General features: G+C 31.5%; 1 pseudogene; it reads right to left on the bottom strand.

The window, feature by feature from the left end:
* Nucleotides 1-1,098: 1,098 nt before the first annotated feature.
* Nucleotides 1,099-2,121, bottom strand: LOC119613396 (annotated as a pseudogene).
* Between the last annotated feature and the right edge of the window lie 8,824 nt (nt 2,122-10,945).

The following is a 10,945-nucleotide window of genomic DNA, read 5'->3' as shown; positions in this document are numbered from 1 at the left end:
GATATATTTTAGACTTACCTCGCAACTAACTGTATGGCATATCATTTTTACGCTTCTGATCGTCCAGTCACAATTTCTTATAAATGCGTATAAGGTTGAAAGGTTAATCGAGATAAACCCAAACGAGAAGTGAATTTACCCATTAACAATCGCTCTGGCAAATCCATTGTGTTGGCAAAAGTTACTACAACCAAACGAGCTGAAGATTTTGTAGGCCAATCAAGTAAACTAAAAACGTTATATTGTCTCCTACTGCATAAAATGGAAGATGAATTTCCAATATGTACTCTCCAAAGCGCGGGAGTAGTGAAAAGCTTTTCCAACAATCAATGTGCATGTTTCCAAGACAATGTTTTGCGTGTCAATTGTCTAGACGTTTCCCCTTTTGTCGACTTTGTAGTACTTCTTCTACCTTTGGTGGGATTTTCTTAAATATTTTTTGTTTCTTTTTCTTCTTTCTATTCCATTATAGATTATCTTACTTTAGTACGTTTGGGATTGATTATTTCATTGTCTTCAAATATGCACTTCTCCACAATACTTGATAACTAAATGCTTCATTTCGTAGTACCTTCCGCTATTTTATATAAGTTTATTAATAGTCAACACAACTTTTTTTCTTACCCATTTTTGACGTTGCTGATTTTTATATACTTTTTTGCTATTCAAGAAGTACTTTCAGATGATTCCTTTTTTTCGTTAGAGTTTTGTTTTATATACTACACCTTTGCCAGGAGAAATATGCCGTTCATGCTGTGCTATAGCGAGTAGATCTTCGTCCAAGGAAGGAAGTCGTGAGGAACGACGCCTTTAAAGTTAAATTATATATGAACATGATATAAACAAATATTTAGCAATACATTTACATTTGATTACCTTTCGACAATATCAATTTGATTTAAATGTCGTTTGGCGGCAGTAGTGGATCCGTGGTACCTTTAACAATTGAATAATTGAGACAATCCGAACCTGCAGTGACATCAGTTCGACCATTGTCTAAGCTCAAATAAATATATATAAATTATATATGAACATGATATAAACAAATATTTAGCAATACATTTACATTTGATTACCTTTCGACAATATCAATTTGATTTAAATGTCGTTTGGCGGCAGTAGTGGATCCGTGGTACCTTTAACAATTGAATAATTGAGACAATCCGAACCTGCAGTGGCATCAGTTCGACCATTGTCTAAGCTCAAATTAAGGTTTCTTTTGGTCGTGGTGTTACCTAAAAATTTCATTCTGCCAATGACTGGGCGAGCAAATAATTAGCATTTACAATTATTATTATCCACCATTACTTAAACTCAAATTTAGCTTTCTTTTGGCAGCTGCTGCTCTTGGTCGTGGTGTTACTTAATCATTTCGTTCTTCCAAGGGCTATGCAAGAAAATAATTTGCAATGACAATTATTATGGGGGATATTTGGTTTTTGGCATTAAAGTAGTTGAAGTCAATTAATTCCACACTATTTTCAGTACTTAGTGATGCACATCGTTTGAAGGAATGCGTATTCCGACTAGCCACTACCGATGAACGTTCAGTTTGAAGAAGTTTGTTTCAACCTTGTTTTAGCACTGAACTTTTTCGACCTAGTCTTGATGTAAATTCTTCATTTATAAATTGAAATGGCAGCAGAGTTCTTTACTTTTTTGAATTCATATCGACACTCAAACTTTGAACTGCTTTTTGTCTTTATATTAAAATGTTCCTGTAATCCAGCTGCAGATATTTCGGTAGGGCCAGATATAATGCTTCATTTACGGAAAATGCTCTTTGTATTTGAACCAAAATCAACACAGATATTGTCGTTGTCAACATGTTTGTAGGGAATACACTCCTGCCGGTATATCATAGAACAATAGCGCGACAAGGACCGAGATTAGACATTTATCTTAATTCATACAGATGGAATATCATTGCAGAGTCACAACCATCCACAGTATCAGGATCCGACGCATCAAACAAAATCTATGCTTAACGTTAAATGGTCAATAATATAATTGAATAGAAAAAACGTTAGATTGTAAATGCGATATTCTCACTTGCGAATCGTGAGCTCCAATACCTTTGACTATTGACACACTTGATTGTTCAGTTTGTTTTAGAACCATTTTACTTTGCTTGTAATTTGTTTATTGTTATCAGAAGCAATTTTTTTAGTTTCTTCTATGCAATTAATGTCTTCAGTTTGTTTTTCTGAAACTTTAGCAGAGCTTTCTTACACAAAAATGTTCTTTCCTTTTGAGCGTTGTCGTTTTTTTTTTTGCGCCAAAATAAAAATTTGCCATCATCAGTGTCAGAGGCATAGTTGCTTGATGATTCGGGTTACGTTTATATAGTTGAAACAAAAAGTCGACCATTCACTATTTTGCTATTTTTGAGAAGTTGACTTTTCGATTTTAAAATTTTTTGTATAGACGTTATCCGACTTTACCGACTTATCGAATTTGTGCGACTTATTTATATACCCTATTGCAAATCTTTCTAATAACACAGACAACGATGAAAAAACTTTGCAAATAATTTTCACTAATACCAGTGTTATTTCGTATGCTGATTCCGAATATGGAAATAAAAAATTCGTATCACCTACCAATTTTTCACAATTTCATCCTTTTATACTTTTGACTGTATACTTGAGTCCCAAATATAAAATTCTGTAATATTACAGAAGTTGCGAATATTGACCATCCTTGCATTATACTTATACACTTTGAGTTATGAAAATGCATTCTGGAAAAATTTTGCACAATATGACTACTTTAACTGGTGGCAGCACGGCTCTGAAGGGAAAAACGATTTTTACAAAAATTTTGGCACTTAACACCAAATAATTGGAATGTGTGTGCAATTATCGTTCCAATAAGATATAAAGCATAAAAATCGGTTAAAAATTGTAAATGTTATTACAAATTCCTCCGATCATTTAGTGTCACAAAATGCTTAACTGTGAAATGTTAAAAAAAACTTGCAAATTTTTAGAAATATTTTAATAAACCATGTCATTACATTAAATACATATATTCGTATTAAATTAAATGTGAGTTTTTATCCTCAACAGATAGCGTAAACCGTATTTGGGGTATGAGAAACCCTTTAGACGGTAGTTTCAAAACTCCAGTTTTAAACTTTAAACAATTTTGTTAAGGTAATTTTAAAATTTTAAGAAGATTTCCATGTGACTTATGGACAATAAAGAAGGTAATTAAATAGTAAAGAAATTAGGTCGATATCTCTCACAGATTAGCGGTACCTGCGACTTTAATTTCGAGAATTTACTAGAAAATAATATATTGGTAAAATTTTTGAAAAACGGGCTTTATTCCTTACTGTTATACATTTCATATAAAAATTTGCAAAATATAAAATTCAAAATAATAAAAAGCATTGATTTGAGGTTTTAGTAAATTCGAATAATGTTAACCCATAAACTGTGAATGTCAAACTCAAGCTATGCAACATTGTGAGATTTTCTTGAAAACATAGTGAAATATTAATTTATTTTCAACCGATTTAAATGAAAATTAGAAAAAATATAGAATGAAGTTAAGATGACATCGAAAAAATCGAAATTAACCCTTTAACGTAAATATATTTTTATAATTATATAAAATGCCCGTAATATATGTACAAAGTATTCGATACCATTTTGCGAGAAAATGTTGGGTGATAGAGAAAAACAAATATCATATCGGTTTCAGCACTTTAAACTACATTAAAATCACAAACCTTCATTTTGTTGGCCTGTATAATTAATGGTATTGAAAGTGGGCAGTATTAAGTCTCTAACGTTCACAGCTAGGTTCAAAGTACTAGTACAGCGATAAAGTTTTACGTAATCATGTTTTAAAACTATTTATTTTTTTATTTTATTTTTATTTATTTCAATTCAGGTAATAATAAGAAGCCATATTTCGCCAAAAAACATTATTACAGAGCTTACATCTAAAAAAATTCAAATTTTACAATTTAATTACTTAAAATAAGTTGGAATTAAATATAGAAGGCCCCCCGGCCAAAATTGTAAAGAATAAATAACAATAAAGTAAGGTCCATGATAGTAACAGCAATGTTTATATTAAAAATAGATGAAAGGAGATTTTGACGACTCACACATATGCAAATATAGTTTATGTTTAAATATGTTAGCCGAATTTGCAAACACCCTAAGATCTGGTGGTAGGCAGTTCCAGAGACGGGCAACTCTCACAAGAAAAGAGTGTTCAAATATAGATTTAAATATTCGGGGAATTAAAATTTAAACATTTCTGGTGGATCTAGAAAAGTTAAAAAGGTTTCGCAGGTTTGGTGGTGATGAATTAAAAATTATCTTATAAAAGAAAAACAATAAACGGTAATCTAAAAATTTAAAAATTTCCTAAATGTGCAGCCCAAAAACTGAATTACATAAGGGGAAAGGAAACGCACTATCATATTGAATATATTTTCAAGTCTATTTAAATTAATTAAATTAGTGCCTGATATTATTTCTAAACCGTATTCTAGTTTCGACATTAACAGTGCGAAAGCAACTTTACGCCTGACATGTAGCGGTAGAAAAATATGCGAATTGTATAAGCGACGAAGTGTATAAATAATGCTCGCCTGCAAACGTGCAATATGACTACCAAAATCTAATTTATTATCAATAATTATTCCTAAACAACGTAATTGGTCAACACATATTATACTACAGTTATTTATTTGAATATTAAAGTTATGGTTAGTATTACCAAAAATAATATACTTGGGCTTTGAAGGATTAATGGTAAAACCATTCCTTATCATCCAAGATGATATATTATCTAGGCAGAAATTGGTATTAACTTCTAAGACATCTAAAAATTGCCTTTCATTCCCTAATATAATATGCACATCATCTGCTATATAAAATGAAAATAAGTGGGCCAATGACTGAGCCCTGTGGCACACCTAAGTTCATATCACAAGTCCTAGAGATACTATAATCAATATCAACAAACTGAGAACGTTCTGACAAATATGAATATATAAGTTTACACGCATGCCTAGAGAATTTAAATTTATCGTGAAGCTTTTTCGCGACTCTACCACGGTCAATACAGTCAAATGCTCTAGATAGATAGATCTAGAGATACTAACAAATCCAACTTTCCCCTATTTAGATCGTTTCTTATAAATTCGGTCATCTCCGTCAAAAGTAGGTAAGTGTTATACCCTTTTCTATAAGCATATTGATTGTCATTAAGTAAACTATTTCCTTCTAAATATTCGATTTTATTAAGATAAAATTTGACAAACATTTTTTGGTTTATTTATCCATTACAATACCATTACTAATTATATCATAACCTAATTTATCGAGCAGGGTGACGACGATCATACGTCCGTTGTAGTAAAGCAGACCAGAGTCTCTGGTGGGAATTGAACCTACAACTAGCCTACCAGGGCACCCAAAGAATGAAAATGTTATAACAATAACTTAATCACTGTGTTAAATTATGTAGATATTGGTCATTAATTGACCATTGAAGATACTCTTACGAAAATCACATTTATATCCAAATTAATACCGGTGTATGACAACTAGACTATTAAAAAAAACTGTTATCGATATTTTCGAATTTAAGATTTTTAAAAACAATATTGTTCACCTTAAAGTACATATACCAACCGGCTTAGAATAATTTTCAGAATCGATTAAACAATATTCGTCATGTGTATTAAATAAATATCATAAATATATGTAGGTAAAACCCGGCATAGTACCAGGAATAAATGATAAGCAATGAAATCGTTTTTTTATATCAAAAACATTTTAAAAACATATACTCATAACTGGTGTAAGGTATCATATGGTCGGATATTACCAACCATACTTTTTTACTTGTTTACAAATGACTTTACATAACTCCTCATTCGTAGAAATCAAAAATCTTGCTGTAGTCCTTTCAACGTTTTGATCCTTAAGTCCACTGAACATATTCTTTAAATTTTCGTCCGACATTTGAAGTTCATAAACCCAATCGCTACTCTAGCTCCTTTAACTTTATTGAAACAGCATTCCGGGCATGATGATATGTACGACTTTATATAACTCCTCATTCGTTGAAACAAAAAATCACGCTGTAGTCTTTTCAACGTTTTCAACGCTACTCTCGCTCGATAAAGCCATTCTTCCTTGGCAACTGTTTGTGTCTCGTCAGGGGGTAAAATCAGACTTCTACTCATGCCATCTACATGTGATATTTTAGCACCGGCTCGCACTTTCATTCTTCAAGAGTTTCCTTAATGGTATTGCTATTAGGCTATATCCTGGAACAAATTTACGGAAGAAGTCTGTTATCTCCAAAAACTTTCGCACTTTCACTTTTCACCATCAGAACTTACAATATGGCCCAGAAACATTACAGTTGATTTTACAAAAGAACTCTAGGATGGTCTCAAAGTTAACCCTTCTCCTTCATGACCGATAAAAACTCCCTTAGCACATCTACATTTTATCAACCGTCTTACTTGAAATTATCACCTCAACTACATAGCTCACAATATGCTTTCAGTGTTTCAACTTTCTGATTATCATTTCCTGAAAAACCATTGGCGCATTTATCAAGCCAAACGGCATTACGTTGTTTTTATACAATGTTTCTGGATTTATAAAAGCATGTAACGGTTTCTTATTATAGACAGATGTCATATCCAGTGTGGTGAAGTAATTATTTCCAAACAATAACGATAACTGCTCTTTGACCACAGGCATAACATTTTGTTTTTTCACCGGGACCGAATGCCAGTTTCATAGACTTCGACAATTTATTCAAAGAACATCACTTTAATTTTACGTTCTTTTCGTTATATTTCTCAAACTTATTGCACAATAATTACTTTCCTTTTTACTACTTCACAAAAAAAACAAGCGTATTCTCGAAAATTTTCTTCTTTTTCCTGTTACTTCAAAGAACAAAAACATTTACATCCGTTCTTTACGAATGCTTAACAACGACTGTCAATCTCTTTTGAAGTTGACACAATGTTAAATATTTTTGACCAGTCTTAGTCCTACTGATGACTCCGATGTTGATTTTAAACCTCATTAATAAATGATGTGACTTTAACATATCTAACGTAAAAGAAAATGTTCTACATAACCACAATTTTGACGATGTGCCTGCTGGCTCGGTGTCTTCGAACAATGTTCAAATTTTGTAAATGACTGTGTCATCTGTTGATAAAACTCCGACTAATCACGACAATTCTTTGAATTTAATACCCAATGGAACTAATGTGTCCTTATCGCCTAATATGACTTTAACACCTAATGTGCCCACTTTTGCCAATTCTGATGAGACGATTTTCTATTCTGATGATCATGTTTGTGAAGTATTTGTTCTTATTGATACGTTTCGTGCGGAGATAATTTTGAATAAAAGTATTAAGAATAGTCTATATTTATGGGAGAAAATTAGAGATATTGAAATGGTATAAAGTCGATCAAGGTCATTGGTACGACTCACTATAAGATTTTTTTTGATAGTATTGTTAATGCCAACCTTTGTCTTTGGAACACAATTATAAAATCCAAGAATATATGGGCATTTATTCCTAGAACATTTTTGTAGACTTTTAGTGTTATAAAAAACATTCCCCTGAATTTGTAGGTTGATGAAATTAAGAAAAATATTATCTCTTCGTTGAAAGTTGCATCTGCTTATCGCTTCATGAAGAGTAATGAAGCACAGGATGAAACAGGACCTACACGAGGAAACGGATCCCTTGGATCGTAGCTCGTATATAGCAGCTTTTAACGACATTCACAAAGACGCCATCAATACCACGGTTTCAGGTTACCGCATGAATGTCGTTCTTGGAAGTCGCCCACCGCCTATTGCAGAAATAGAAAATAACCTGCCGTGGAAATCAAGAGTTGCTCTGGCACAACTGAGATCGGGATGGAGGAACATGCTTAACGCCTACTGGTCCCGCATAGACCGTGCCGTCCACAACATATGGTGAGCATGTGTACAGGATCCCCATGATACCCACGACATATCCAACCGTCCAGCGCACCTTATTTTACTTAGCCCAATGGATTTATGGACTAACCCTGAAGAAGTAGCCCAATTTCTTGGCTTGGAGCTAAATACAGAACCCCCGGATCAAAAATTGTATAGTTTAAGCTGTTACAACAATCAACAACAATCATTTTTATCCTGTTTACAGATTGTGTAGAATCTGTGGTCGTTTAGGCCATGACAATTAAAAGGCTCTCTCGAATGGAAGTTGTTGAATCTTATAATCCACGTAACCGGAATAGATTTTCTGTTTTAGAAAACTATAATGGTAATTTTTCCTCAATGCAGCTTCAAAGAAACCGTACTTTTAAGAACAATGTTTTAGAGGTCAACAGTATTTTCACTCCGAGGATGTGTAGTGTTCTCAAGAGACCTAGACCATCACCAAGAGTTGGTCCTGTGCCTGGGTTGCTGCTTAAGGTGGAAAGCTTTTTGGAAAACCGAATGTTAACAAGGTCTCAATTTTGGAGGAAACGATGACGGAATTTCTTACCTTTATGAAGGAATTTTTAATAAGGAACAAAATATGCATGGTCTTAATGCTGTTTCACACTTTAGAGACCGTCTGAATAACATATATAGAGATATCAAGTGTTACATTATCACAAATACTGCCATGGATAATCCGTATAATGAAAATACTGCAATATAATTGTCAGTCTCTCAGAGCTAACTTCAAGAACTTAAAATATTTTTTGAATAACAGAGAAATTGATATTGCTATTTTAAGTAAATTTTTTCATATTTTGATTCACATAAGTAATCTGAAGTTTTGTATTATAAGCTTGTCAAGAAAACCAGATCGGATGGATATGGTGGTGTGGCCATTGCACTCCATAAATCCATCCGTTTTAAGAAGAATAATTATGATATTTTTATTGTCCGTACCCTCAACTTATCTAAAAAATTTGTCATCTGCTAAGTATATTTTAAACCTTCCATATCTTTACCTGATTTTGCTTGTGAAATGCAAAAGCTTTTATGTTTTAATATGTGGTGATTTTAATGTCAATGTGGAGATTCTGTTGACACGTAAAGGAGAAGGAGGTTTGCTGAACTTGTTGATACCTCTAATTTTTACTGATAAATGTTGGTTTGCTCACATTCAGACGAGACCTAAATTCCAGTGGTACAGTTCTTGATTTGTATTTTTCTAATGTGACTATTTAATGACTCTACAACCTGATCAAAATACTCTTTCAAATCTTCAGCACCTTAAATGTCAAGTGCCAAATAGCAGAGTTGTTAAGTCTACTATAAGTACCAATTTTTGTTTTTGCATGTTGTAGAAATTTCATTAAAAAGTGAAATGTATATAAAATTGGATGTAGATTCTTTAGGTAGGGTTATAAGAACTGTAATAAAGCTATCCTTTTTCAATTTCCATGGTGGTTCAGTGGGAGTATAAGCTTTTTGTTTTTTTAAGTTCAAACCAATAACGGAGGCGAATTTAAGTGAGTTGTAGATCGTTGAAGTTGAAATATTCACTATTCAACATCTGAAGTTGTTTCAGAAGAAGGGATGTTTTCATGATTTCTTTAGTACGTATTCTATTTAATGCGTTTTAAATACATGTCTAAATTCTAAAAAATTTGTCATAAGTGAAGGCATAAAAAATTGCAGCCAATTCACTTATGTAACTCTACTGTAGGAATTGTAATATTTGACAATAATTTGGTATTCTATTACGATTTAAAGGAAATATGCATTTCATACAATAAATATCAAAAATAACATAAATTTTATTAGATTTTTGTATTTAATATTTATTTATTAATATAATTAATAATATTAAGTCCATTTTAACATCTTATTTTATAAAAGAAGAAAAAAACCAAGTTGAGTGACTGCTTAACGGATTTTAAAATATAATGGGTATTTTTACTCTGAATGAATTTTAATATAATTCAAAATCAGTTTTTAATGTTTTATTTTGTTATCATAAATAATTTTTATCAATATCACGCTAAAAAATTAATTCAAATAATAAAAATTAATTCATAGTATTTACCTTCAATAATGCATTTTAAATTAAATATAGTGCATCCATGAAAAGCACTCATTTTAATGACGAACTATTTTCCAAATACGAACCCATGATCGTCAATGACACGGTAATGTCAAAATCATGCATGTTTCACCTAAATATAAACCAGTTCATTATCAGTTGAACCCATGCATTTACTAATACATATATGAGTGCCTCTCCGATTTAAATCACTGGTTGACAACATTATAATTAAAAATATAATTAAATTGCAACAAATTTATGTATTTATTATCGATCTAAATTTTTTCAAAATAAATTTTATAAAAATATAAATACATTAAAATTAGAATAAAATTATTGCACTAAAATAGGAGTATTTTATAAAGTATCAATAATTATTTAATAATTGAATAATTAAGTTAAAATTTTAAATTTACATAAATAATTAGTTTTACACAATTAAATGCAAAGTATAATAAGTATTATAATTGAAATGACAAGGGCAATAATTTTTCAAAAACTTAAATTTAGTGATTATTAATTGCGACTTAAGAGTTTTTTAAACAATTTAATTTAAGAGTTTTTTAATGATAAGCATTTAAAGAAAATCGCCTCTGACTGAATAGTGACATCAATATTAAAAATTTCTTGAAGGACTTCGGCTATCGCGCGAAGGTGAACGGGATCGGGGAGAACTATCACGACTACAGCAACTGGAACAGTAGCAGCTGGAAACATCGGATGGTAATTTGCGATGATATGGTATAGGACGTTTCCGGGCGCTAATTTAAAAAAGAAAATGGTTTTATTAAAATTCAATTATTTAATTTTTAAATTGCAGTCATTAGGATTCCAAAGAAATAAAAATTGAACGAAACTTACCAACATAACTAA

This window comes from Lucilia sericata, unplaced genomic scaffold, assembly GCF_015586225.1.
Source record: "Lucilia sericata isolate MDLA Ls3-8-SP2 unplaced genomic scaffold, ASM1558622v1 Contig002105F_arrow, whole genome shotgun sequence".
Classification (NCBI taxonomy): Eukaryota; Metazoa; Arthropoda; class Insecta; order Diptera; family Calliphoridae; genus Lucilia; species Lucilia sericata.
The sequence above is the reverse complement of the archived record's forward strand: the minus strand, read 5'-3'. Positions and strand labels throughout refer to the sequence as shown.